The sequence below is a fragment of the Bombina bombina genome, chromosome 6, assembly GCF_027579735.1.
Source record: "Bombina bombina isolate aBomBom1 chromosome 6, aBomBom1.pri, whole genome shotgun sequence".
NCBI classification, from domain to species: Eukaryota; Metazoa; Chordata; class Amphibia; order Anura; family Bombinatoridae; genus Bombina; species Bombina bombina.
Window position 1 is genome coordinate 1,057,689,436 of NC_069504.1, and position 27,088 is coordinate 1,057,716,523.

Sequence of the window (27,088 nt, forward strand, 5' to 3'; positions counted from 1 at the left end):
AATATTAAAGACGGCCCTGTCTGCAACCCTTTCATAATGGGGAATCTTGCTGTGTTTATAGTTAAAAAATCACATTCTAAATCATTCCTGTAGGTAAATAGCAGACACCTGTTATTAATGAAAGTGATTCTTATTAAACGCAGATTAAAGTCAGCTGTTGCGGGGGGCGGAGCAAGTCAGGCACCTGAGCGGTCGCAAGCTAAGAGAGCTCTGTTGCTATAAGATATTAAATTCCTAATAAGATCGCTCAGGATTGCCCTAGACCGTGCCAAATTCTAACTGATAATCGGAAGATTAGTGCTGAGGGGTTCAGTAGCTGCGAGAGGACCTGGAGTGATAAATTTGAAGAGCTTAAGTCTGCCTAAGGAACAGCCATATTGCTGACCACGTGGAGATAGGAGCAAGACCTGACTCAGGCATCGCTGTGACTTTCCATAAGCTGTGATCATGTCTCTAACACTGCTATCCACATACAGCACCTTGGGTACTGATATACTATTGCCCAATTCGGAGAACACCATGAGCCAGGGCCCCACTATAATAGCCACCATAGAGCAATGGGAAGGGAGGACACTGCTCTCCTTGGATCAGCACTATCAAGATCTCAGGCTACATTTTGATCGCCTCTTCTCTGCGCTACTAGTGAATCTATCTAACCCAGAGGAGGACTCTTGTGCACAACATGACAAGCGCTGGGACCCTGGTATGCAAGTAATTACAGAATGGGTCACGCAGAGGAACACTAATGAGGACTTTTTTCAGAATACCGATGGCGTCTTTGTAGCTTCTGAGAATAGCGCTCATTTGAACAGGCTGCCATCTCTGACTCTGAGGAACACAGGCCGAGATCAGAGCACTTTACGATCTAACTTTCACACATTACCTGCCTCAAGTAGTATGGTCATGCCTCTGAGAAATGTAAGTGACTATGTAAGCAAACCCGTAGCCCTCAAACAAGAGATTAGTGACAGCTGTCTAAAGAAACAGTTACCGGAGTATTTCTCTGTACCTAAGGAAAAAGAGAGACCGCTTAGCTTCCACCCGGCACAGCAGATAACCAGGCAGTATACCGGACTTGTGAACATTACCCCTCTCCTTACTCTAGAGTTATATAAGTCCGGCATAGGTTAAATATGCAGCTGGAGGACAGCTCTCATAGGAGTTCAGAACAGATCGGCTTGAGATAAGAATTATGAGAGATAGGCTTCTTTGGTTTATGGCTCAGGTTGTCTCAGGACACTCTGTTTTTGGAACAAAATGATGATGTCTGCATACCAAATGATTTGTATTATAGTTCATGTTTTCATTATTATGTTTGTCTAAGGCAGACAGGCCCCTAGCAGATACCTATAAGCTCCGGAAGATACTTATGAAGACTGTAATATCAGAGGATACATTAGTCTCCCTAGTTAGATTGGGACTCTTATATTGACTTAAACGGTTCATCTGTTTGTTTGTTTTTTCCTTTTTCTTTGCTGGTCACCTGTATCACTTGTGATATTGGCTATATGGTACCTCTAAATATAGCAAAAAGCTCAGATTTTAAGATGTACATATCGCAAATGAATACTATACAGTTTAAACCTCCCTATAACTAATATCAGGGTCTAGCAAATACTTATCCATATTTTCTGTAGTGAAAGGGTCTTTGTACTAATATTATAGTTAAATGGGTATTCATTTATGTGACTTATACTTTAACAACTCACTTTGCCATTATACCTGGCGCCTTAGCCTTGTAAAGACCTGAAGACCAGACCTCCCAATTAGTATTCTTAGCAGGTTACATGTTTGTCTCATTACTGTTATTATTAGGTTTGTATTCTGGGGTAAAATGTTCTAATGATGTACAAGATATATGTTGTTTGCAACTACTCACTGGTGAGAGGGGTTCAGTAATAAGCTACAGTTGCTTCCACAGTTAACCCTACTAACATAGGAAATACTATTGCTATTATCATACATTTTCACAGCCATAGTCACTACTGTGTACTAGGGTTTAGTAACTCTGCTCCAGGTAGGTCTCTTTTTGAGTATGAGGTCCACAGCATATATATACACTTTGGTATACTGTAGGACAAGAAAGTAGTACAAGTCACCTTTATGATAGTATAGATTGTATATATTTTATTCTTCTCTAGAGCAGGTCCGGTTATGTTCATCAGTTCTGTTATCAGAACCATAGCTGTATACATTACACATAGAGAGACACATTAAGCCCAAACCCTGCTTTGACTAAGTATCACGACATAGCAATACATAATGCAGCACTGAACTGAATAATAATTAGTTTTCCCACCTTTATATAAATACCTACTACTGAAAACCCTCATTTCCTTATTCATTATATCTATCCTCCACCCGTTTACATGCCTAACCTATTAGCCTATTGCAACTAGCCTGTTGCATAAAGTTCTAACTCTTCTACCTCCGCCCCCCCTTCCTCTTTCTTTTCCCCCTATACACCGATCGGCTCTTGCCCGCTGTTTTCTTTCTATCTTACCCTTATTACTATAACCCAAATCACATAAGCTTACTCCTTATATCTTCCTAGCCCTAGAACTGACAGTTACAAAATATTCACAAATGGATGTAAGGAGACCATTTAAACTCATATAATATAAAATGAAGTTCCATTTACCGCAACCCATACCTTTCACTCTAGCCACATTAAAACATGAAGACTGATCCCTTTTTTGCATATTCATCACACTTTGGTGATCCCTTCTCTTTTTCACATGACATTATCATAACCTGACACCCTATCATATCACACCTGTATGCTGGTTTTTCTATTATTTCTCATATTACTTTATTGGGGTGTCCGAAATTAGAACATAAACCTGATGAAGTAACGCTGTAATTCTTTACTAATCTTGTTGGATAGTTTTCATGTAACAGCATTGTATGTCATACTGTGATGTAATTTTGCTCTATGGGTGAAACATGTTTGTTAGTTCTCATTGAAACTTCAATAAAAAATTGTTTAAAAAAAAAAAAAAAAAGTCAGCTGTTGCTGTAGGATTTGCTTGAATGTTTGGGGTTGTAGACTTTTTTGTCCACTGTATTGTATGCTTGATGTTGCATTAGGAATAATACACAATCTGGTGTTAGAAGCGGTTGGTTCAAAATTTTAACCAAAGCATCTTAACGTGGTAGACATTTTTTAGCGCACCCTATACTTTTAATACAAGTGGTGAGGTAACTGTTGCACTTTAGCGCAGTCTCATACCACTGCAAAATGTTGAGCTTTTTGAGACCCGAAGTAAACCATTATTATTAATAATGTAGCACATAAATACATGAAGAACCTAACTGCTTGTGCATCATTTGTTTAGCGCATCCTCTTCTTAGTGCACCATCAGCTAAGTGCCCTAGACTATGGGGCCAATTTATTAATGTGCGGACAGACATGATCCGCTGTAGTGCATCATTTCCATCCCACATCAATACTTACAGACAGCATACGTTGTCGGCATTTATCATTGCACAAGCATTTCGTGTGAAATGCTTGTGCAATGCCACCCCCTGCGCATTCGCGGCCAATCGGCCGCTAGCAGAGTGTGTCAATTATCCCAATCGTATCCGATTGGGATGATTGCTGTCTGCTACCCCAGAGGTGGCAGACGAGTTAGGGAGCAGTGGTCTTAAGACTGCTGCTTCTTAACTTAGGTTTCCGGCAAGCCAGAAAGGCTCTCGCGGAAACAGCAGCATATGCTGCTTTTTAAATCGGCCCAAAACTTTGGGCTTGTAATATAAGCACAAAAATAGTTTGTGCTCAACACTAGCAGACCTACTGAACAGAGGGCCCTTGTGCAATTTTTTTTGTTCGGCCCCCAAAGGTAATTCAGTAGTAAGTAATAGTAATAATATACATGCTGCTCTGCGTAATCATTTTGAGGATATGTAGAGATAGAATGAACCTGCACTAATATAAGGCTGCCTTGCATTAGGATTGTACACATTCTGCACATGCCTATGTATAGACTGACTCCTATGCACCCCCCAGCATTTGGGCCTTGGTGCCACTGCACCTGCTGCACCAATGGTAGTCCCCCTCTGGTGGTCAAGCAATGTTAATGCACAATAGTGCTAATATTTGTTTGCAATCCACTTAATCTAGGCCTATGTTGGCAAGGGTTTTCAAGTTTTTTGCTCCTTTAGAATTGGATGTTCATACACTTAAAATATCAACTTATTTTTGTCTCTACAGACATATCTCAGTCTCCCAATATTGCTTTGGGAATTGGTCTTTTCAGTGAATGAGTAACTGATCCTTGAGTATCAGTTCTGCACAAACGTATGTTAGATTAAATAAAGGATTAAACTACATTAGTTTAATTTTTTATTTTAAGAGCTTTATTCAAACTTATAACGGTACATTAACAAAGAGGGCAATACACTTCTTGGACATTGTAAAAACGATTGTTAAACTGATCAATGATGATAAAATCCATATTTAGAAATATTCAGTAAACGCAGACACCTCCTCTATAAAGGGAGCATCCAAGATATCCAAATAGAGGATTAGAGGAACTCTGAAAAGTACATTTTTGAAAAGCTCAATGTTTTTGTTTTAGAAAGAGATAAACAACAATCGACATGAAATAAATAGTGATATAGATAAGAGGTATTAACTATTACAACTTATCATTTATAACAATCTAGAATAAACTATAACCAAGGTGCAGGAGACACTCAGTAATGAGGGAGAGGGCAAAAGAGCAAGGGGGTAGGGGGTAAACCATAGAGATTTCTGGGGGGAAATTACTCATTGTGCAGGCTTACTCCAGAGAGGGAGGAACTGAGACCTTGCTGTATGTCTGACTGTATAGCTGACAGAAACAAGAGACTGTATTATTTCATATGGACAGGAGACATGTATGATGATGTACAGCGGCATCTCCAGGAAAAAGGAGTTTTAACTGTTAACTCCTTCCTCTACCATTAAGGACTTTGTGAACGACACCTGGGAAAAACAGGTCGACTTTACATTGGGCATTGGATATTAGCCCTCTCTTGGTGACTATATCATCAAATACCTTTTTATCAATATTTATATATATGTTACGATATCCATTGTGATACAATTGTTTGAAGTGTTGGTGCTATTAGTTATTTCTCTTGTATTGTATCTTTGTAAAATTATCACTTCCTTTATATAAGGGCCAAAGGGGAATATGGTGTACTGATCAGTTGAAATTCTTTGAGGTCTTCTTGGAATATTGACTGGGCTATGTATGATTCCACAGATCCAGCATTAGCTCATGGACTTCCAATTCGCTTAATTTAAGACAGGAGAACCTTTTTAACTGCAAGATAGTTTCCACTTGTGTTTTCCATTTTCTGAGAGTTGGCAACAGTGGGGCTTTCCACTTCAACATTATACGAGCCTTCACTTAATTCAGCATTATTTATAGTAGGGATTGCTTCTTCATATTTCAGCTTTAGTAGAGAATGGAAAAGAAGACTATTATGTTAGTCAAGGGCAGCTCCACCATACATAGAGATAGAGGATGGATGGTAGCTTCCTCTCCATACCACCCACAACATGTATCCCCAGCATTTTGAAATATACATTTGATTCCTGCAGGAGTCAAGTACCAACGTGACAAAAATTTGTAATTCAGTTCCTGAACTTTAGCAGAAAGGGAGGATCTCTTGTGAATGCTAAATATTTGTTCCCAGAATTTAGAATCTATTTGTGTATCTAGGTCATATTGCCATTTGTGTGTATATAAGGGGAGGGAATTTGCACCCTCAATAAGAAGTTTATAAATTCTGAGCCGGTGTGCCTGGGCAAAAAATGCATCAGCATAATTTTTCAAAGGGCTTGGTTGTGCAACTTAAAGATTTTTTCCCAGGATGAGCTTTAAAAAAATGTGAAAGTTGGGCGTATACAAACCAAGACATCAAGGCCGGTCTTCATCAAAGGTCTTCTGTTTGCTGGTAACTAAGCTAACGTACAAACATTGACTAAAGAGAGAATGTCCCCATCTAAGTCTTCCTTCAAGGTCTGTGATCTTGATCACCAGATAGTTGTAATAGGATCTGAGCTCTTTCTGTTGCTTTGTTTTGTATTTAATAAATTCACCTCGAATAACGCACTTATGCACTTCGTATATTGTTGTTCTGGGTAAAGATTCAATGGGGTTCTGCGTAAAGTATCCCTTCTAAGGACCTATCAATATTTTTTCTAATAAGAGCGTCATCCAGCGTAAGCTCATCTAGTTTCTATTGAAAAGGAGTAATCAGTGCCTCCAGCCAGGTCAAAGTACAAGATATTAGGGGGTGGTCCAACCATGTGTTAGGTAGTATTTTTACTGATTCCAAAGATAGACCTAATCAGTCCAGGTAAATGTAGTCATTGCAGGAGTACAGCTGGTGGGGATGCAAATAAAAAGTAAAATCCCTTAAAGTAGGGGGGTGGGGGGAATGTCTCACTTGTCATGCACGCATAAGTCCTGGAGTTGAGATTGAGAACAGATGCTTTTAAGGACTTTTTTAGGAACATGGGTAATTCATTAAAGTCCCCTCCTACAACTAAGAGTCCTTTCAGGTACTGAAGAATGTTACTAATTACCTTCCTGAGGAAAGTATGTTGTGATGAGTTAGGGGAATAAATGTTAGCCAATGTCACTAGGCGACCATACATAAGACCTAATGTAATGATAAACCTGCCATAAGGATCCTTCTCCAGTAATCCATTGAGGTGGAGGCTAATCTGCCTCCAAGAAAGCCTTATGGAACAGAAGTCTCAACCAAGAAGACAAAGAAATAGCAAAAGCTTACTGCCCTTTTCTGAAACCAGAAAAATACAGAGACAAACTAGAAGTTTGTCTGAAAACTATAGTAGTGTCAATATAATATTAAAAGTAAACTCCACACCCGAAGCCTGGTTAGCGCTCAGCTGAGTAAGAGGGCAAGCATGAAACTATACTGAATATAAGGAAATTAGCGTTCCAAAGCCCAATGTGAATATACTAAAGGGCATACATGCGCTAACCTACCTGAAAGCCCAAGTGAGGAAAAAATTAATTCCCCTGTGTGTGCAAAAAAACCCGACATGCGAAATCCAGAAGGCTTACGTGCACTATCCTAATGCTTGCAGACCCGAAGGCCGACACGCAGTAAAAGATTTCAAACTAAACCCTGCGTTCCAAAAATCGGACGCACGCATATATTTTACTGGGTATAATGATAATTATAAAGATTCTTTCCAAAGGTTATATAAATTATAAAAACCCAAAATGTGAAATGTGAGTCGGTGGTGGAGCCATAGCCTCCTGACGTTACAAAGAGGAGTTGCACACAATCTGGTAACAGAACGCTCAGTGACGGTAGCTTAAGCTATACACAAGAAGCTACTTTGAGTTAATACATAGTAGCTGATTTGTATGTTTGCTACTTGGAGCATGTAAATGTACAAGGGACAGTGCATTCAAACATACCCCAGATTGACTATATGAGGACCAGTTAATATGCTTAACATGCTATGACCATATTTTTTTATTTTTTTAATTCTCTTTATTAAACATATCAAAGCATAACGTAATTTACATCTGACACATCATTTCAGTTTTACATAGTATAAGGATTGTATATTGATACATGATAAAAGAATTATCGCAAACATCAAATGTAGGATTAAATCACATTACTGGTCATAGATAATATCACAAAATAACTTGTCAAATTAGTGTATCTATAAAAGCATTAATTTCAAGAAAATATGACATAAGATATATGTTTGTTCATTTCCTGTAAACAATAAACCATAATCATTATCAACAATATATCAACAATATAGGGGATGAAACAAGCTAATTTATGTGTTGTGGTTACAATATTTTTCCCATATAAAATTCATAGCAAGAATATCTTCCAATTTTGGATTATTATTATATTGGTATTTCTCAAATACCAAAGTGCTAGTAACTAATGATTTCCATTCATTAAGAGAAGGGACATTAAAGGGACACTGAACCCAGATTTTTTTCTTTCGTGATTCAGATAGAGCATGCAATTTTAAGCAACTTTCTAATTTACTCCTATTATCAATTTTTCTTCGTTCTCTTGCTATCTTTATTTGAAAAAGAAGGCATCTAAGCTTTTTTTTGGTTCAGGGCTCTGGACAGCACGTTTTTATTGGTGGATGAATTTATCCACCAATCAGCAAGGACAACCCAGGTTGTTCACTAAAACATCTAAACTTACATTCTTGCATTTCAAATAAAGATACCAAGAGAATAAAGAACATTTGATAATAGGAGTAAATTAGAAAGTTGCTTAAAATTTCATGCTCTATCTGAATCATGAAAGAAAAAATTTGGGTTCAGTGTCCCTTTAACTGATTTCCAATATCTGGGTATCAACCTTCTTGTGCAATTGAGCATAAATATAAGCAGCCTAGATCTTAGTTTTTTTATTTTTGGGATATTATTCATTAAAAATTTCAGCCGCTTTTTTTATCTCTTGCCAATATTGCTTAAGATTGGGGCATGTCCACCAAACATGTTAAAAATTTGCCCACTCCTCTGCATGTTCTCCAACATGTGGCATTTGCATTTTTGAATATAACTGCCAGTCTGGAAGGTGTGTAATACCATTGGTATAAAAGTTTAAGGTTTGTCTCTAGCTGTATTTGTAGATCATCTGACCATTTGGAAGTATAGTTAGGTAAGGTTATGGAATGGTGGTCAAGGAGTATTTTATAAATAAGGGACAATGATCCTTTAGATCGAGTATTTGAGTTGCATATTGTCTCAAACAACATTAGAGATTTTATTTATTTTTATATGTAAAGCTTAGCTGTTTTTTTAAAAAAAAATTATTAATACATTTTGGAAACCCCTGTGAACAACAGAGTTGGATCCCTTTTGTACTGGGCTTTTGTCACGCCGCGCAGCACTAGCCATTGCTAGGGACGCGTCCCCTCCTTCCCTGCTCGTTGTCAAAGGCTTTGTCGGCTCCTGTTGCGTGCGGCACTGACGTCATCACCGCACGCTCTCCTATCTGATGCTGGTTGGGATCCCCTGTGGCGCGAATCCTGCGCCTATGTAAGTTGCCATTCAGCAATCTATCACTGCCCAAGTATAGGTGTTACTTTGTGTGCTCCTCGGTGTGATAGATTGCTGATTTCTGGATTGATATACTGCTGCTGAACTCTGCTTGTCTGACCACTCTGCCTGTTAACCCCTAAACTACTGGCTTGATATACTGCTGCTGAATTCTGCTTTTCTGACCACTCTGCCTGTGAACCCCTAAATTGCTAGATTGATATACTGCTGCTGAACTCTGCTTGTCTGACAACTCTGCTTGATTAACCCCTATTGTTCTGGATTGCCTCTCTGTTGCCAAACCCTGCTTGCCTGACCATTCTAGTGGTTAAGCTTTGGACTGCTTTACCGTTGCCAAACCCTGCCTGCCTGACCATTCTAGTGGTTTACCTTTGGACTACTTTACCGTTGCCAAACCCTGCCTGCCTGTCTGACCATTCTAGTGGTTTACCTTTGGACTGCCTTACTGTTGCCAAACCTTGCCTGCGTGACTCTTCTTGTGGTTTACCACTGAACTGCCTTTCTCTGATTCCCTACCTGTTGCCACCGAAGACTATCCTGCCTGTGGTGAGTGCTCTGGGATATTCCCTATCATTCCGGCTCGACGCCGGGGTAAGAAGACTACTGTCCGAGTTCGGTCTGATAGTGGAATATCCCACAAGCATTACAGCTTTAATCTGGGATTTAATTCTCTTTGAGGTCACATTGAGGAATTACATGGACATTCATCAATCATAAAAATGCACAGTGCACGGTGTTGTATTCTTTTATTTTTATTTATTTTATTATTTTTATTTTGAAAACGTCTTTTTAATTTTTTTAGTAAATGATATATAACAACATCTACAGTTCATGGTGATTATAAAATGGAATGACAAGGAATACAGTTGCAGCTAATGATCACCAATATTATAAGCATGATTCTGATAATTGGTTTACAGAGTACAAGACTGCTGAAATGTTAACAAGTTTATATGTGTCCAGCAGTTGTCACTAGCAGAAAATACTTGTGAATTTAAGTGGATCATGAAAAGCTCTGGTAAGATAAAAGCAGGTATCATAAAAAATTTAAACTTCCTAAAATTAAAAAACATCATAGAAACAAACTTCTGTACAAGATGATGGCACAGTGAAGAGCAGACTTTTAGCAAAACCACCAATATTGTTATGGAATTTTTTTTTTTCATCTAGTTGTATCTCTCAGAAATCCTAATGATTTTTAGTATTATCCTATATAAATTAGTATCTGCAACTCAGTAGCTAACCAGACATTTGTTTTACAGTTGGTTAATAATCTAAACTATTTAATTTTTTCTATGATTGCTCTAGATGGATGACACTGCAGGCCCAAATGAGGTACATTCTCTAATGACAAGCTTTTCATTTGGTGAAACACATGCCGGTTTACTGCAGAATTCCAGAATCCACTGACGTCTGTTTCTTCGTAGTCTTTGGAGATGGAGAAGGTGGTGTTTTACTTGGCAAGGGAGGTGGCAGATGCCGCTGTGGTGGGGCTGGAGGTGTAGCAGGATGAATAAATTCTTGATAGTCCATGACATTGCCATAGTCTGCCATACTGCCTTTGACTGGCAGTGGAGGGGGAGTATCAATAGATTCAGCAGCAGTAATGCCATTCAGTTACATGTTTAATAACAGGCTAAATGTCAGCTTAGCTTTTGGGGTAATTGGTGGAGGTTGCTGTGTGAAGTAGCTTGACTCGGAGATACTGAAAATCTTCTTTCTCCAACAACACTGAGAACTTGACTTTTTGGCCTCTGTGGTCTTAATGGGCTTATTGTTTCTGATAGAATAACTGCTTCAGACTGTGGCAATGAAATCTCAGTAGCTTTAAATTCTTTATCAAAAATCTCTTGGTACTTGTTATTCCTCTTCTCTTTCTTCTTTTATTTTTTCTCCTTATCCAGATAATCTCTGTCCAATTTATCTTGAGACCTAGAATGCATCTTCTTTGGCAAAAGTGGTTCAAGAACAAACCCATCTGAACCAGGTCTTGACTGTGTATTGTCAGATGATACAGAGGACACAGACACTACAGACAAAGGTCTGAATGATGATGGCATCGTAACAGATTTAACCATTGATCTATGTCGAGTTCCACGTCTTTCATCAATGCTGGAAGAGAGAGTCCTCAGGTCGTACTGCTTTTCTACTTTTTCCTTCAGCTGTTTAAAACACGCCTCCATTCTCTCATGAAAAGGCCATAATGCCTCTGTTACCTTTTCACCACAAATTCTTATTCCTTCAGTTAAAAGGGAACCTGACACGCAATTAGGTCCTTTACTACATCCTCTTGGTGTTCTTGCATGTATTTCTCAGTGAAGAAAGCCTTCTCATAATTAGCAAATCCTCCCTCAAACTATCTCAATATTCCAGGTAGCTTGTAAGTTATTGAAAATGTAGTTCTTTCAATCCACATGTTGAAAAATTCATTTTCAGGATCTTTTTCTCTCTTTTGCATTGGTCTTGAGTACTGGAACCGCAAGACCTCATTCACTCTGTAGAAACTTAAAATCTGTTCGCATACAGATTTATTTTGAAACTTTGGAGGCAATTCAAGCAATGGTTTTACAGTAAAGCACTGAATGCACTGTCCTGTAGAATTATTTATGTCTTATCCTGGTGGAGATTTCTCTGCATTTGGAAACTGAGTTAATAACCTGGCTTCAAAATCTTGACAACGCTCATATTCTTTCCCTTTATAAATAAATACTTTGTTCCTAATTAATTTAAGAGGTCCTTGTCCATAAAAACAACTGCAAATTAATCAGGTTTGGGTCGAATAACTTTCATGATCTTTTTGAAATACTGTGCTTGGTCTTTTAGTAAATTACAAGTTGCTCATAATCAAACATTTCATTTTCATACTGTTCTGTCAGTTCTTTGCCAAGAGTTATAGCTTCTTCCCACATCTTGCCTTTGTCAAAGTAATGGATAATTTCTTGGTACAATTGGTCTTTCAACTGCCCTTGAGTAGTTGCCTGGTAACCATCACGCTGAGTGAGATGTGCTGCACATGGTTCTTCTGACCACTTGAGAAGCTTGGCATGCAGGAGGGTATATGCTGCTTCATTGTAGTTATCACACTCCTTATGAAGATTGCATAATTTGTACAGATACCTTATGTACATTTCTTCTCTTTCAAACTCTTTGTAGAAATTCAGGACATTAACAGTATAGCTCATTCGGTTTTCCTTATTTTCACCATGCATGATTGTTCTTTAGTCCAGTAGCCTCTCCATTAACAAGTGTAACAAAGTTTTCGCTACTTTTGGACAAATATTTGTGTTTTCTGCATTGATCCAGAAGTATTTTCTCAAATAAAACATTGTACTGTTCATCTCCTCTCCCACTTCATGGTCCAACTTGGTGATGATCTCGTTATCAAACATTTGGAAACTTCTAGTGGAATGAAATTCACACTGCATCATGTCGAAGAATATTGGTATAGTTGCTCTACGAAGTTCCGTTTATGGGATTAATGTCATCTCCAACATGGGCCCAACCATTTCAGGATTCGGAATACATTTTATTTTGTGTTGGCCAAGATTATACCACATGTCCTTGATTTCAAAGTCAATTTGTCTTCTCATGTTGCAATATTTGTTAAGTATTTTGGTTCTCATGGCGCCTTGAAAAATTATCCAGCTGTAATGATGCTTGGGCAAGAAATGAAACAGCCAAATGAAAGTAGTTGTTCCAGAGCTGTAGCTCAAAGTTGGCTTGATCCAGAAATTTCTTGTTCAGCATGTCTGCATACTGATTAATTGCTCTTAGGAAGACTTTATTTTGCATCATATTCATTACAACCCAATCAGAGGGATAAACATTCTTCCCAATGAGATTCTTAAACATAATAAGATTTACATCAGAAAGTCCACTACATCAGTCCTCATTTTTCCAAAAGCCTTGATTAGATGCACATAGTGACAGTCATTGAAGCAACTAAATTCCCTATGAGCTCTGAATCTCGCCCCATGGAAATAACAGTCCGGTTTACAACCCTCAATAACTTTTCCATGATTATCTGAACATGCCTCTGTGTCTATCCCACATCTTTCCTGTAAACATTTCAAGGATGTTACTAAGAAGTTGTCAGCAAGCATCTTCTTGCCTTTCCAAGTGATTATTTAACTGATCTGTCATCGTTGGAAGTAGAATGTCTCTGTATTCCAGCTGACTAAAGAGATCACTGTGAACTATTTCAATGAGACAATAGAGCTTCTGTCGCACAAGTCTTTCTTTTGGTACATTTAGAATGAACTCTGTAAACAACTTGCTTAATTATTTTGGATCAAATACAAAGTTTCACATAATTTACAATTGTTGGCAAATATTTCAGTGAAGCCCCCTTAACTATAACAGTTTGATCTGTGATGCTGCTTGTCATTTCATTGATTGATTTGAACAGCTGCATTAAAGATACCATAAATTAACCTTGACCTTTATTTTCATATAGTTGAATAAATAATATCCTGGATCTCACAATAAATTTAAAGATGTACTCCAAAGCCTTCATTGCATTATTATTGTCAGGTATTTGTAGAGCGCCAACAGGTTCCGCAGCGCTAGATAACTGGTCAGTGAAAACTGGCTTATCAGCGTTCTCCACATAGTTTTTTAATACCTTAGTTAATTTTGTGTATGCCAATGTTGCACTGCAATGCTTCTTAAGTCTTCAAAACTGGATTAAAGGGCTCAAACTTTCTGTCTGCAATGAGACCAATAATCAATACCAATGCATCAAATACCAAAATATCAGAGGTTTTACTCTCAGAATTTTCCTTTATGATGTTGAAAACTGTATCCAATGGAGCATACAAATTAAATAAATTATTCCTATTTAAAACTAAATACTTACCTATAAAATAAACCCTAAGATAGCTACAATATAACTATTAATTACATTATAGCTATTTTAGGGTTTATTTTTATTTTACAGGCAACTTTGTATTTATTTTAACTAGGTACAATAGCTATTAAATAGTTATTAACTATTTAATAGCTACCTTGCTAAAATAACTACAAAATTACCTGTAAAATAAATCCTAACCTAAGTTACAAATACACCTAAGACTACACTATCAATAAATTAATTAAATAAATTAACTACAATTATCTATAATAAAATACAATTAAATAAACTAAACTATATTACAAAAAAAAACAAACACTAAATTACAAAAAATAAGAAGTTTAAAGGGACACTGAACCCAATTTTTTCTTTTGTAATTCAGAAAGAGCATGCAATTTTAAGCAACTTTCAAATTTACTCCTATTATCAACTTCTCTTCGTTCTCTTGCTATCATTATTTGAAAAAGAAGGCATCTAAGCTTTTTTTTTTGGTTCCAGTACTCTGGACAGCACTTTTTTTATTGGTGGATGAATTTATCCACCAATCAGCAAGGACAGCCCAGGTTGTTCACCAAAAATGGGCCGGCATCTAAACTTACATTCTTGCATTTCAAATAAAGATACCAAGAGAATGAAGAAAATTTGATAATAGGAGTAAATTAGAAAGTTGCTTACAATTTCATGCTCAATCTGAATCACGAAATAAAAATTTTGGGTAAAGTGTCCCTTTAATCTAATTACACCTAATCTAAGCCCCCTAATAAAATAAAAAGCCCCCCAAAATAATAAAATTCCCTATCCTAAACTAAATTACAAATAGTAGTAATCAGCTCTTTTACCAGCCCTTAAAAGGGCTTTTTGCGGGGCATTGCCCCAAAGTAATCAGCTCTTTTACCTGTAAAAAAGAAAGCAATACAATACCCCCCCAACATTACAACCCACCACCCACACACCCCTACTCTAAAACCCACCCGATCCCCCCTTAAAAAAACCTAACACTACCCCATTGAAGATCACCCTACCTTGAGCCGTGTTCACCCAGCCGGGCACCACTGGTCATCCGATGCGGCATAAGAGGACATCCGGACCGGCAGAAGTCTTCATCCGATCGGGGCAGAAGAGGTCCTCCACCCGGCAGAAATCTTTATCCAAGCGGCATCTTCTATCTTCATCCTTGCGGCGATGAGCGACTCCATCCTGAAGACCTCCGGCACGGAACATCCTCCTTGGCCGATGACTACCCGACGAATGACTGGTCCTTTAAATGACGTCATCTAAGATGGTGTCCCTCAAATTCCGATTGGCTGATAGGATTCTATCAGCCAATGGGAATTAAAGTAGGAAAAATCCGATTGGCTGATGTAATCAGATTTTTCCTACCTTAATTCCCATTGGCTGATAGAATCCTATCAGCCAATCGGAATTTGAGGGACGCCATCTTGGATGACGTCATTTAAAGGACCAGTCATTCGTCAGACTCCCATTGATTCCTATGGCATCCGCCACCTCCAGGGCGGCGGATTGAAAACCAGGTACGCTGGCCCGGAATAGTGGTGAGCATACCTGGTAGGTATTTGATAACTATCAAAAGTAGTCAGATTGTGCCGAACTTGCATTCGGAACATCTGTAGTGACGTAACCATCGATCTGTGTCGGACTGAGTCCGGCGGATTGTATGTTACGTCACTAAATTCTACTTTTGCCGGGCTGTAGGGCTTGATAACTATGGCGAATCAGCCTCGCCACAAATACTCAGCGGAATTCCAGCGTATTTGCGGTTGACGGCTTGATAACGAGAGGCCAGTGTCTCTATGTTGGATTTTTTTGCATATTGACATAAAGCACTGCAAGAATCCATTAGCTATACAAATAAAAAGTTAAAAGAGTGCTTGATTCCCTGTCTTTCACTATCATACACCTAGATTACGAGTTTTGCGTTAGAGGCTGTGAGGTGCTAACGAGCAGTTATTAACCCCTAATCTGCCGCCCCCGACATCGCCTCAACCTACATTATATTATTAACCCCTAATCTGCTGCTCCGGACACCGCCGCCACCTACATTATACTTATGAACCCCTAATCTGCTGCCCCCAACATCGCCGACACCTACATTATATTTATTAACCCCTAATCTGCCGCCCCCAACGTCGCCGCCACCTACCTACATTTATTAACCCCTAATCTGCTGCCCCCAACGTCGCCGCCACTATAATAAACATATTAACTCCTAAACCGCCGCACTCCCGCCTTCTCAAACAGTTAAATATTATTAACCCCTAATCTGCCGGCCCTAACATCGACACCACCTACCTACATTTATTAACCCCTAATCTGCCACCCCCAACGTTGCCGCCACTATATTAAAGTTATTAACCCCTAAACCTAAGTTTAACCCTAAACCTAACACCCCCTAACTTAAATATAATTAAAAGAAATCTAAATAAAATTACTATAATTAACTAAATTATTCCTATTTAAAACTAAATACTTACCTGTAAAATAAACCCTAAGCTAGCTACAATATAACTAATAGTTACATTGTATCTAGCTTAGGGTTTTTATTTTTATTTTACAGGCAAGTTTGTATTTATTTTAACTAGGTATAATAGTTATTAAACAGTTATTAACTATTTAATAACCACCTAGCTAAAATAAATACAAAAGTACCTGTAAAATAAAACCTAACCTAAGTTACAATTACACCTAACACTACACTACAATTAAATTATTTCCCTAAATTAAATACAATTAAATTAAATTATCTAAAGCACAAAAAAACCCTTTAAATTACAGAAAATAATAAACAAATTACAAGATTTTTAAAGTAATTACACCTAATCTAATCCCCCTAAAAAAGCCCCCCAAAATAAAAAAAGCCCTTCCCTACACTAAATTACAAATAGCCCTTAAAAGGGCCTTTTGCAGGGCATTGCCCCACAGTATTCAGCTCTTTTACCTGTAAAAAAAAAATACAATTCCTCCCCTAACATTAAAACCCACAACCCACACAACCAACCCTACTCTAAAACCTACCCAATACCCCCTTAAAAAAACCTAACACTAACCCCTTGAAGATCACCTTACCGGGAGAAGTATTCATCCAACTGGGCCGAAGTCCTCAACGAAGCCGGGAGAAGTCTTCATCCAAGCCAGGCGAAGTGGTCCTCCAGTTGGGCAGAAGTCTTCATCCAGACGGCATCTTCTATCTTCATCCATCCAGTGCGGAGCGGATCCATCTTCAAGACATCCGACGCGGAGCATCCGCTTCTGAAGACGACTAACACAAAATTAAGGTACCTTTAAGTGACATCATCCAAGATTGCGTCCCTTCAATTCCGGGCTGAATTCTATCAGCCAATCGGAATTAAGGTAGAAAAAATCCTATTGGCTGATGCAATCAGCCAATAGGATTGAACTTCAATCCTATTGGCTGATCCAATCAGCCAATAGGATTGAGCTCGCATTCTATTGGCTGTTCCAATCAGCCAATAGAATGCGAGCGCAATCCTATTGGCTGATTGCATCAGCCAATAGGATTTTTTCTACCTTAATTCCGATTGGCTATCTTGTAATTTGTTTATTATTTTCTGTAATTTAGTGTTTGTTTGTTTTTGTACTTTAGATAATTTAATTTAATTTTATTTAATTGTATTTAATTTAGGGAAATCATTTAATTGTAGTGTAGTGTTAGGTGTAATTGTAATTTAGGTTAGGTTTTATTTTACAGGTACTTTTGTATTTATTTTAACTAGGTAGTTATTAAATAGTTAATAACTATTTAATAACTATTGTACCTAGTTAAAATAAATACAAACTTGCCTGTAAAATAAAAATAAACCCTAAGCTAGATACAATGTAACTTTTAGTTATATTGTAGCTAGCTTGGGGTTTATTTTATAGGTAAGTATTTAGTTTTAAATAGGAATAAGTGAGTTAATTATAGTAATTTTAGTAATTTTATTTATATTTAAGTTAGGGGGTGTTAGGGTTAGGGTTAGACTTAGGTTTAGGGGTTAATAACTTTAATATAGTGGCAGCGACGTTGGGGCGGCAGATTAGGAGTTAATAAATGTAGGTAGGTGGAGTCGATGTTAGGGATGGCAGATTAGGGGTTAATAATATTTAACTAATGTTTGCTATGTGGGAGTGCGGCGGTTTAGGGGTTAATATATTTATTATAGTGGGGGCGATGTCCGGTTCGGCAGATTAGGGGTTAAAATTTTATTTTAGTGTTTGCGATGTGGGGGGGCCTCGGATTAGGGGTTAATAGGTAGTTTATGGGTGTTAGTGTACTTTTTAGCACTTTAGTTAAGAGTTTTATGCTACGGCGTTGTAGTGTAAAACTCTTAACTACTGACTTTAAAATGCGGTACCAGTCTTGACAGGAGAGGGTGTACCGCTCACTTTTTGTCAGACTCGTAATACCGGTGCTATGCAAGTCCCATTGAAAAAATAGGATACGCAATTTACCTAAGTGGATTTGCGGTATTTCCAAGTATGGCCAAAAAAGTGAGCGTTACACCTGTACCTTCAAGACTCGTAATACCAGCGGGCGTTAAAAAGCAGCGTTGGGACCGGCCAACGCTGCTTTTTATGCCTAACGCACAACTCGTAATCTAGCCGATAGTCTTCCATACATATAGTTTTTGTATGGATCTGCACCACTTCCTTTAAAGAGGACGTTATAATATATAGCTTAAACACAGTGACATTCATTGTAACTCCTCGCATATTTGCATATAGGTTACATAGTATATATGTTTGACCAGCTAGAAGCAAAGTGGCCACAATGTGTCTACCTCTTGAGTCAATTTTAATGGGAGTGATTTGAACCGCAAGCCCTTTCCTTATCAGTATAGCCACCCTCTCTTGTGTCCCTCTGTGGGGGTATAGAATATCTGGCCCACCCACCTAATCTTCAGTTTTTCATGTTCCTTATCTGTGAGGTGTGTCTCCTGTAGGAGGGCTATGTCTGCATGCATGCACATTAGATGTTGTAGTATTATGCTTCGTTTAGCCGGTAAAGTAACACCCCCCCCCCAAATTCCAGGAAACTATCTTAAGGGGTTTTGTCATCGGTACTGAGAGAAGGAGGCAAGTGTGTGGAGTCACACTGCGTGTTTATGATGTAGGTACTGTTAAGTCCCTGCAAGCTGCAGCAGTAAGTTGTGTTAAATGGATCTATTGTCCTGTGGTGTGTCAGATAGATTGCTTGGGAACTGTTCAGAATTTGAGTGTTTGTGATTAATAGCTCACAGTCAGTAGTAACCTTAGTTAGAGCAGTCTTCTGGGTTAAGGAAGTCAGCAGCTTAGGTGGGTACCGGGTGTTCCTCTCGCGACCTGAGAATAGAAAAATACAAAAACATAAGTGTACTGGTATACCTTGTGGGGGGGGACCTGGTGCAACCAACATTAGTTAAAGCTAGTGGATGAGGATAACGCTCACAAACTAAAGAAGAAAGTAACAATGGGCTCAGGAGTAATGTCGGCTTAAACTTCATGGAAACCATAATAATAAAACTAAGCAGAATAATACCAACAATAACAACAACAGCAAAGTAAAGAAACGTATACTCAGTTCTTGACTTTCGCTGTAGTCTCTTAAACATAGTATTCATAGGGTGGGTAGTGCCCTGTGTAGGAGATATCAAGAATGTTGTCTTCTCTTCAGCCATCTCCATTTTGCCTTCGGCATCTAGGAAAAAACTTTGGACCGCTGGGTGTTGCAAGTCTCGGCTTGGCAGTATAAAGAAGTGAGGCTTGACGTCCCTTGGAGTGCAGCTTAGAACAAAGAGGGGCAAAGTCCTTTCTCCTTCTGGTGACCTCTACAGAGAAGTAATGGAAAATGAGAAGTTTATGTCCTTCGTAAAAAGCAGTTGTCTTGGATCTATATGCTTTTAAGACTGCTAATTTCTCTTGGTATCTGAGTAGCTTGAAAATGACTTGTTTCGGTCTCTGGTTTGGCTTGGCTGGCAGCGATTCTATGCCTATTCTGTGTGCTCTCTCCACGTCCAGTGGCATTGTGTCTTGATCCTTTTGCAGGAGTTTGGGTAAGGTGTAGGCTGTGAACTCCAGTAGATCCTTGTTTCTGACCATTTCTGGGACTCCCACAACCCGTAGGTTATTGCGGCATGAGCGGTGTCAGGGATTTTTCCCTGCTTTGTTTGCCATGTGCTGCTGGCAGCAATTTTACTCACCTCTCTTGCTGAGTCTGGTGCAGAGTGTGTGATGCTGCTCATTTCCTGCACGCCCTCTTATGGTCAGACTGGTGTACATCATCCGTGTGAAACAGGTTGTAGTCTCAGAATTGTGATGTCATCACTTATTATTAAAGGGCCTCTGTTCAGTATGCTTTGCCCTTGCGTTGTCTCAGACCTGTTTGTGGGTTCCAGTTCCTGTGTATTACCTGGCTGCCTGGTTCCTGATTCCTGGCTTGTTCCTGACTCTGCTGTTTTCCTTGTTCCTGATTCCGGCTCGTCTGACTACTCGCTTTGGTTCCTGACTCGGCTAGTCTGACTATTCGATTTGGCTCCTGACTACCAGCTCTGGCTTTAACTCCTGGCTTGTTATTTGACTTGTGGACTTTTTATTATTTTTTTTGTTATTAATAAAGGTGTGATTATTTTTGCACTTCTCATCTCAGTCTGATTCCTGGCACCCTGACAAGCGGTTTTCAAGATCATCAAACTTTTCTTGAAGTGCCTTGTTTTGGCGGTCCAGCCGTTGTAAGGCTATAGTAGAGGTATGTTGCGTGTCCTCCACATCAGAGATCCTCTGCTCTGCATGCTGTAGTCTTGTAGAAAACTGGCGGATCTCAGTAGTGAGAGTGTCCATATCCACCTGGAGGGTTTCCATTTTTGGAAGGAAAAAGGCTTTCAATTCCTGTATGAGGCCTTGCGCTGAATCAGAGCCTGGTTCTCTTACGTCTGGAGAGGCAGGGTCCGAATGGATTTCCGCATCTGTAACATACTCTGTTCCTTTAACAGCTGTTCCTCCTAGCCTCCTTTTCACTCACCTTCCCCCTTATAAGGCACACCCACATAACCTTCATTGCTTGGTATTGAAGGTAATACTGCTCTGTCAAGCCTCTCTGAATCTAAGCAGAATCTTGTTTAAGCATATCCAGTATCTTCACGAAGACGCTGCTCAGCTCTCACTCCCAGCTGATCGGCGGTGACGTCACCTCAGCTGCTGTCTAACACTTCCGTGTTCGCCAGACACATGCAACCAGCCTCAGATCCTCAGCTGCTGCCTGACACTTCCGTGTATGCCAGATACACGCTACCTGCCACAGATCTATCAGCTGCTTTGTCAAGGTACCATCCAAACTTGCCTTATTAATCTTACCTGTCATGAACACTTGCACTCATATCCTTTGCCAATGCTTGGTAAGGTTTATAATTCAAAATTCAGACAATCTTATAATTTTTTCATTTATTATGCGCAATGTATTTTTTCTCTTGCTAGCAATCTTGAGAGTCATATTCATTCTTACTGTTCTAATATGTTTTTTTTTTTTTTGTTTTTTTTTTATTTTACATTTTTACACACAACCAAGAAACAATTAAGACATATACAAAAATTTCTTAACAATGCTTATACTCTTCTATATAATATCTTATCGAGCCCACCGGCTCTAACTATACAAAAGGAAAACAGAAAAATAAGAACATAAGAAGTTAAGAAACCCCTTTTTCTTGTTGATGTCTAACTACATTCAACAAACAACAGTAATATATTTAACCACATCCATCCTCAGCCATACAATCCAAAAGAAAAAAAAAAAAAAAAAGGAGAAAAATTAACACCCTCCTCCATGACATTGGACCATCCGTTCTCTAGGTACTCTCCAGCCTAAGCTAGATTAATTTTAAGTTCCTCCCAATGAAAGCGTATTTCTTGAAAGACCTCTTCTCTATTGGATCTTAAATATGAGTATTCCTCCAATATTAGTAATTCGTTAATTCTGGTAAACAACGTTTCCTTATCCGGGACCATAGTTTTTATCCAGTTTCTAGCCAATAAAGATTTTGTTCCATTTAAAACGTACATTATAAGCTTAGCTTTTGTTTTACCAATATTCTTAATGGGTTTATTTAACAGAGCAGTATATATGTCTAGTTGAAAATCTTCCTTCCCGCTTATCTTTCTTATGCAATTTAAAATTATTTCCCACACCTCTTTCAGTCTGGGGCACTCCCACCATATGTGTTGCATATTTCCTATATCCCCACAACCCCTCCAACAGTATTTGGAGGCATTAGGGTATATGCTATGGAGTCTGACTGGCGTTAGATACCATCTAGTGAAAATGTTATAATTTAACTCTTGAATATCAGAGGAAGAAGAAGATTTAGCTATATTGACACACATAGACCTCCAGACTGAATTATCTACATAAGTCCCTGTCTCGGCCTCCCATTTTTGCATAAACCTATGTTTTGTAAAATCCTCCGATGTATTAAGAAGCTTATAACTAAATGATACCAAGCTTCTAAATGAAGATTCCTTGAAACAAATTTTCTCAAATGTGGTTAGTTGCCTAGTTAAATTTGCTTTTCCTGGGTGTGATGACAAAAAATTCTGAATCTGTAAGTACTTTAGCCAGTTACGATATATACCTCCTACCGAATCTACCAGCTCCTGTTGTGGTTTGAGCTTTCCGTTGTTTAAAAAAAGATATAATGGCGTGGATTGATGTGATTTTGATTGGTTAACCCAACTAGGTATATGTCCCCCCTGGAACTCTACATTGTTTGCAATTGGAAGTAGAGGTGATGGGACTGATGATATTGAGGGGCATTCTATTGTAATTTGTTCCCAGTTCATAAATATGTGCTTCAGCATTGGGAACTTCATAATATTTTCTGGTCTGCCTTCTCTTGGGGTCCAAATTAATTTATACATTGGTTGAGATGATATTAATTTATTTTCTAACTGTACCCAAGCTTTGTTCTTTTGATTGGTATGCCAATCTAAGGCCTAGATTTAGAGTTCGGCGGTAAAAGGGCTGTTAACGCTCCGCGGGCTTTTTTCTGGCCGCACCATAAATTTAACTCTGGTATTGAGAGTTAAAACAAATGCTGCGTTAGGCTCCAAAAAAGGAGCGTAGGGCATTTTTACCGCAAATGCAACTCTCGATACAAGAGTTGCTTACGGACGCGGCCGGCATCAAAAACGTGCTCGTGCACGATTCTCCCATAGGAAACAATGGGACTGTTTGAACTGAAAAAAAACCTAACACCTGCAAAAAAGCAGCGTTCAGCTCCTAACGCAGCCCCATTGTTTCCTATGGGGAAACACTTCCTACGTCTGCACCTAACACTCTAACATGTACCCCGAGTCTAAACACCCCTAACCTTACACTTATTAACCCCTAATCTGCCGCCCCCGCTATCGCTGACCCCTGCATTAGTTTTAACCCCTAATCTTCCGCTCCGTAAACCGCCGCAACCTACGTTATCCCTATGTACCCCTAATCTGCTGCCCTAACATCGCCGACCCCTATGTTATATTTATTAACCCCTAATCTGCCCCCCTCAACGTCGCCGACACCTGCCTACACTTATTAACCCCTAATCTGCCGAGCGGACCTGAGCGCTACTATAATAAAGTTATTAACCCCTAATCCGTCTCACTAACCCTATCATAAATAGTATTAACCCCTAATCTGCCCTCCCTAACATCGCCGACACCTACCTTCAATTATTAACCCCTAATCTTCCGATCGGAGCTCACCGCTATTCTAATAAATGTATTAACCCCTAAAGCTAAGTCTAACCCTAACACTAACACCCCCCTAACTTAAATATAATTTACATCTAACAAAATAAATTAACTCTTATTAAATAAATTATTCCTATTTAAAGCTAAATACTTACCTGTAAAATAAACCCTAATATAGCTACAACATAAATTATAATTATATTATAGCTATTTTAGGATTTATATTTATTTTACAGGCAACTTGGTATTTATTTTAACTAGGTACAATAGCTATTAAATAGTTAATAACTATTTAATAGTTAGCTAGTTAAAATAATTACAAAATTACCTGTAAAATAAATCCTAACCTAAGATATAATTAAACCTAACACTACCCTATCAATAAAATAATTAAATAAACTACCTACAATTACCTACAATTAACCTAACACTACACTATCAATAAATTAAATAAACACAATTGCTACAAATAAATACAATTAAATAAACTAGCTAAAGTACAAAAAATAAAAAAGAACTAAGTTACAGAAAATAAAAAAATATTTACAAACATAAGAAAAATATTACAACAATTTTAAACTAATTACACCTACTCTAAGCCCCCTAATAAAATAACAAAGCCCCCCAAAATAAAAAATTCCCTACCCTATTCTAAATTAAAAAAGTTACAAGCTCTTTTACCTTACCAGCCCTGAACAGGGCCCTTTGCGGGGCATGCCCCAAGAAGTTCAGCTCTTTTGCCTGTAAAAGAAAACATACAATACCCCCCCCCAACATTACAACCCACCACCCACATACCCCTAATCTAACCCAAACCCCCCTTAAATAAACCTAACACTAAGCCCCTGAAGATCTTCCTACCTTGTCTTCACCATACCAGGTTCACCGATCCGTCCTGGCGCCGATATCTTCATCCAACCCAAGCGGGGGCTAGACATCCACTGAAGAAGTCCAGAAGAGGGTCCAAAGTCTTCCTCCTATCCGGCAAGAAGAGGACATCCGGACCGGCAAACATCTTCTCCAAGCGGCATCTTCGATCTTCTTCCATCCGGTGCGGAGCGGGTCCATCTTGAAGCAGGCGACGCGGATCCATCCTCTTCTTCCGATGTCTCCCGACGAATGACGGTTCCTTTAAGGGACGTCATCCAAGATGGCGTCCCTCGAATTCCGATTGGCTGATAGGATTCTATCAGCCAATCGGAATTAAGGTAGGAATTTTCTGATTGGCTGATGGAATCAGCCAATCAGAATCAAGTTCAATCCGATTGGCTGATCCAATCAGCCAATCAGATTGAGCTCGCATTCTATTGGCTGTTCCGATCAGCCAATAGAATGCGAGCTCAATCTGATTGGCTGATTGGATTGGCCAATCGGATTGAACTAGATTCTGATTGGCTGATTCCATCAGCCAATCAGAAAATTCCTACCTTAATTCCGATTGGCTGATAGAATCCTATCAGCCAATCGGAATTCGAGGGACGCCATCTTGGATGACGTCCCTTAAAGGAACCGTCATTCGTCGGGAGACATCGGAAGAAGAGGATGGATCCGCGTCGCCTGCTTCAAGATGGACCCGCTCCGCACCGGATGGAAGAAGATCGAAGATGCCGCTTGGAGAAGATGTTTGCCGGTCCGGATGTCCTCTTCTTGCCGGATAGGAGGAAGACTTTGGACCCTCTTCTGGACTTCTTCAGTGGATGTCTAGCCCCCGCTTGGGTTGGATGAAGATATCGGAGCCAGGACGGATCGGTGAACCTGGTATGGTGAAGACAAGGTAGGAAGATCTTCAGGGGCTTAGTGTTAGGTTTATTTAAGGGGGGTTTGGGTTAGATTAGGGGTATGTGGGTGGTGGGTTGTAATGTTGGGGGGGGGGTATTGTATGTTTTCTTTTACAGGCAAAAGAGCTGAACTTCTTGGGGCATGCCCCGCAAAGGGCCCTGTTCAGGGCTGGTAAGGTAAAAGAGCTTGTAACTTTTTTAATTTAGAATAGGGTAGGGAATTTTTTATTTTGGGGGGCTTTGTTATTTTATTAGGGGGCTTAGAGTAGGTGTAATTAGTTTAAAATTGTTGTAATATTTTTCTTATGTTTGTAAATATTTTTTTATTTTCTGTAACTTAGTTCTTTTTTATTTTTTGTACTTTAGCTAGTTTATTTAATTGTATTTATTTGTAGCAATTGTGTTTAATTTATTTATTGATAGTGTAGTGTTAGGTTAATTGTAGGTAATTGTAGGTAGTTTATTTAATTATTTTATTGATAGGGTAGTGTTAGGTTTAATTATATCTTAGGTTAGGATTTATTTTACAGGTAATTTTGTAATTATTTTAACTAGGTAACTATTAAATAGTTCTTAACTATTTAATAGCTATTGTACCTGGTCAAAATAATTACAAAGTTGCCTGTAAAATAAATATTAATCCTAAAATAGCTATAATATAATTATAATTTATGTTGTAGCTATATTAGGGTTTATTTTACAGGTAAGTATTTAGCTTTAAATAGGAATAATTTATTTAATAAGAGTTAATTTATTTCGTTAGATGTAAATTATATTTAAGTTAGGGGGGTGTTAGTGTTAGGGTTAGACTTAGCTTTAGGGGTTAATACATTTATTAGAATAGCGGTGAGCTCCAGTCGGCAGATTAGGGGTTAATAATTGAAGGTAGGTGTCGGCGATGTTAGGGAGGGCAGATTAGGGGTTAATACTATTTATGATAGGGTTAGTGAGACGGATTAGGGGTTAATAACTTTATTATAGTAGCGCTCAGGTCCGCTCGGCAGATTAGGGGTTAATAAGTGTAGGCAGGTGTCGGCGACGTTGTGGGGGGCAGATTAGGGGTTAATAAATATAATATAGGGGTCGGCGGTGTTAGGGGCAGCAGATTAGGGGTACATAGGGATAACGTAGGTGGCGGCGCTTTGCGGTCGGAATATTAGGGGTTAATTATTTTAAGTAGCTGGCGGCGATGTTGTGGGGGGCAGGTTAGGGGTTAATAAATGTAATACAGGGGTCGGCGGTGTTAGGGGCAGCAGATTAGGGGTACATAAGTATAACGTAGGTGGCGGTCGGCAGATTAGGGGTTAAAATTTTTAATCGAGTGGCGGCGATGTGGGGGGAGCTCGGTTTAGGGGTACATAGGTAGTTTATGGGTGTTAGTGTACTTTAGGGTACAGTAGTTAAGAGCTTTATAAACCGGCGTTAGCCAGAAAGCTCTTAACTCCTGCTATTTTCAGGCGGCTGGAATCTTGTCGTTAGAGCTCTAACGCTCACTGCAGAAACGACTCTAAATACCGGCGTTAGAAAGATCCCATTGAAAAGATAGGCTACGCAAATGGCGTAAGGGGATCTGCGGTATGGAAAAGTCGCGGCTGAAAAGTGAGCGTTAGACCCTTTAATCACTGACTCCAAATACCAGCGGGCGGCCAAAA

The 27,088-nt window shown here is 38.9% G+C and overlaps 1 pseudogene; it reads right to left on the minus strand.

Moving 5' to 3' along the window:
* Positions 1 to 10,410: 10,410 nt before the first annotated feature.
* Positions 10,411 to 13,897, minus strand: LOC128664881 (dedicator of cytokinesis protein 1-like; annotated as a pseudogene).
* Positions 13,898 to 27,088: the final 13,191 nt, after the last annotated feature.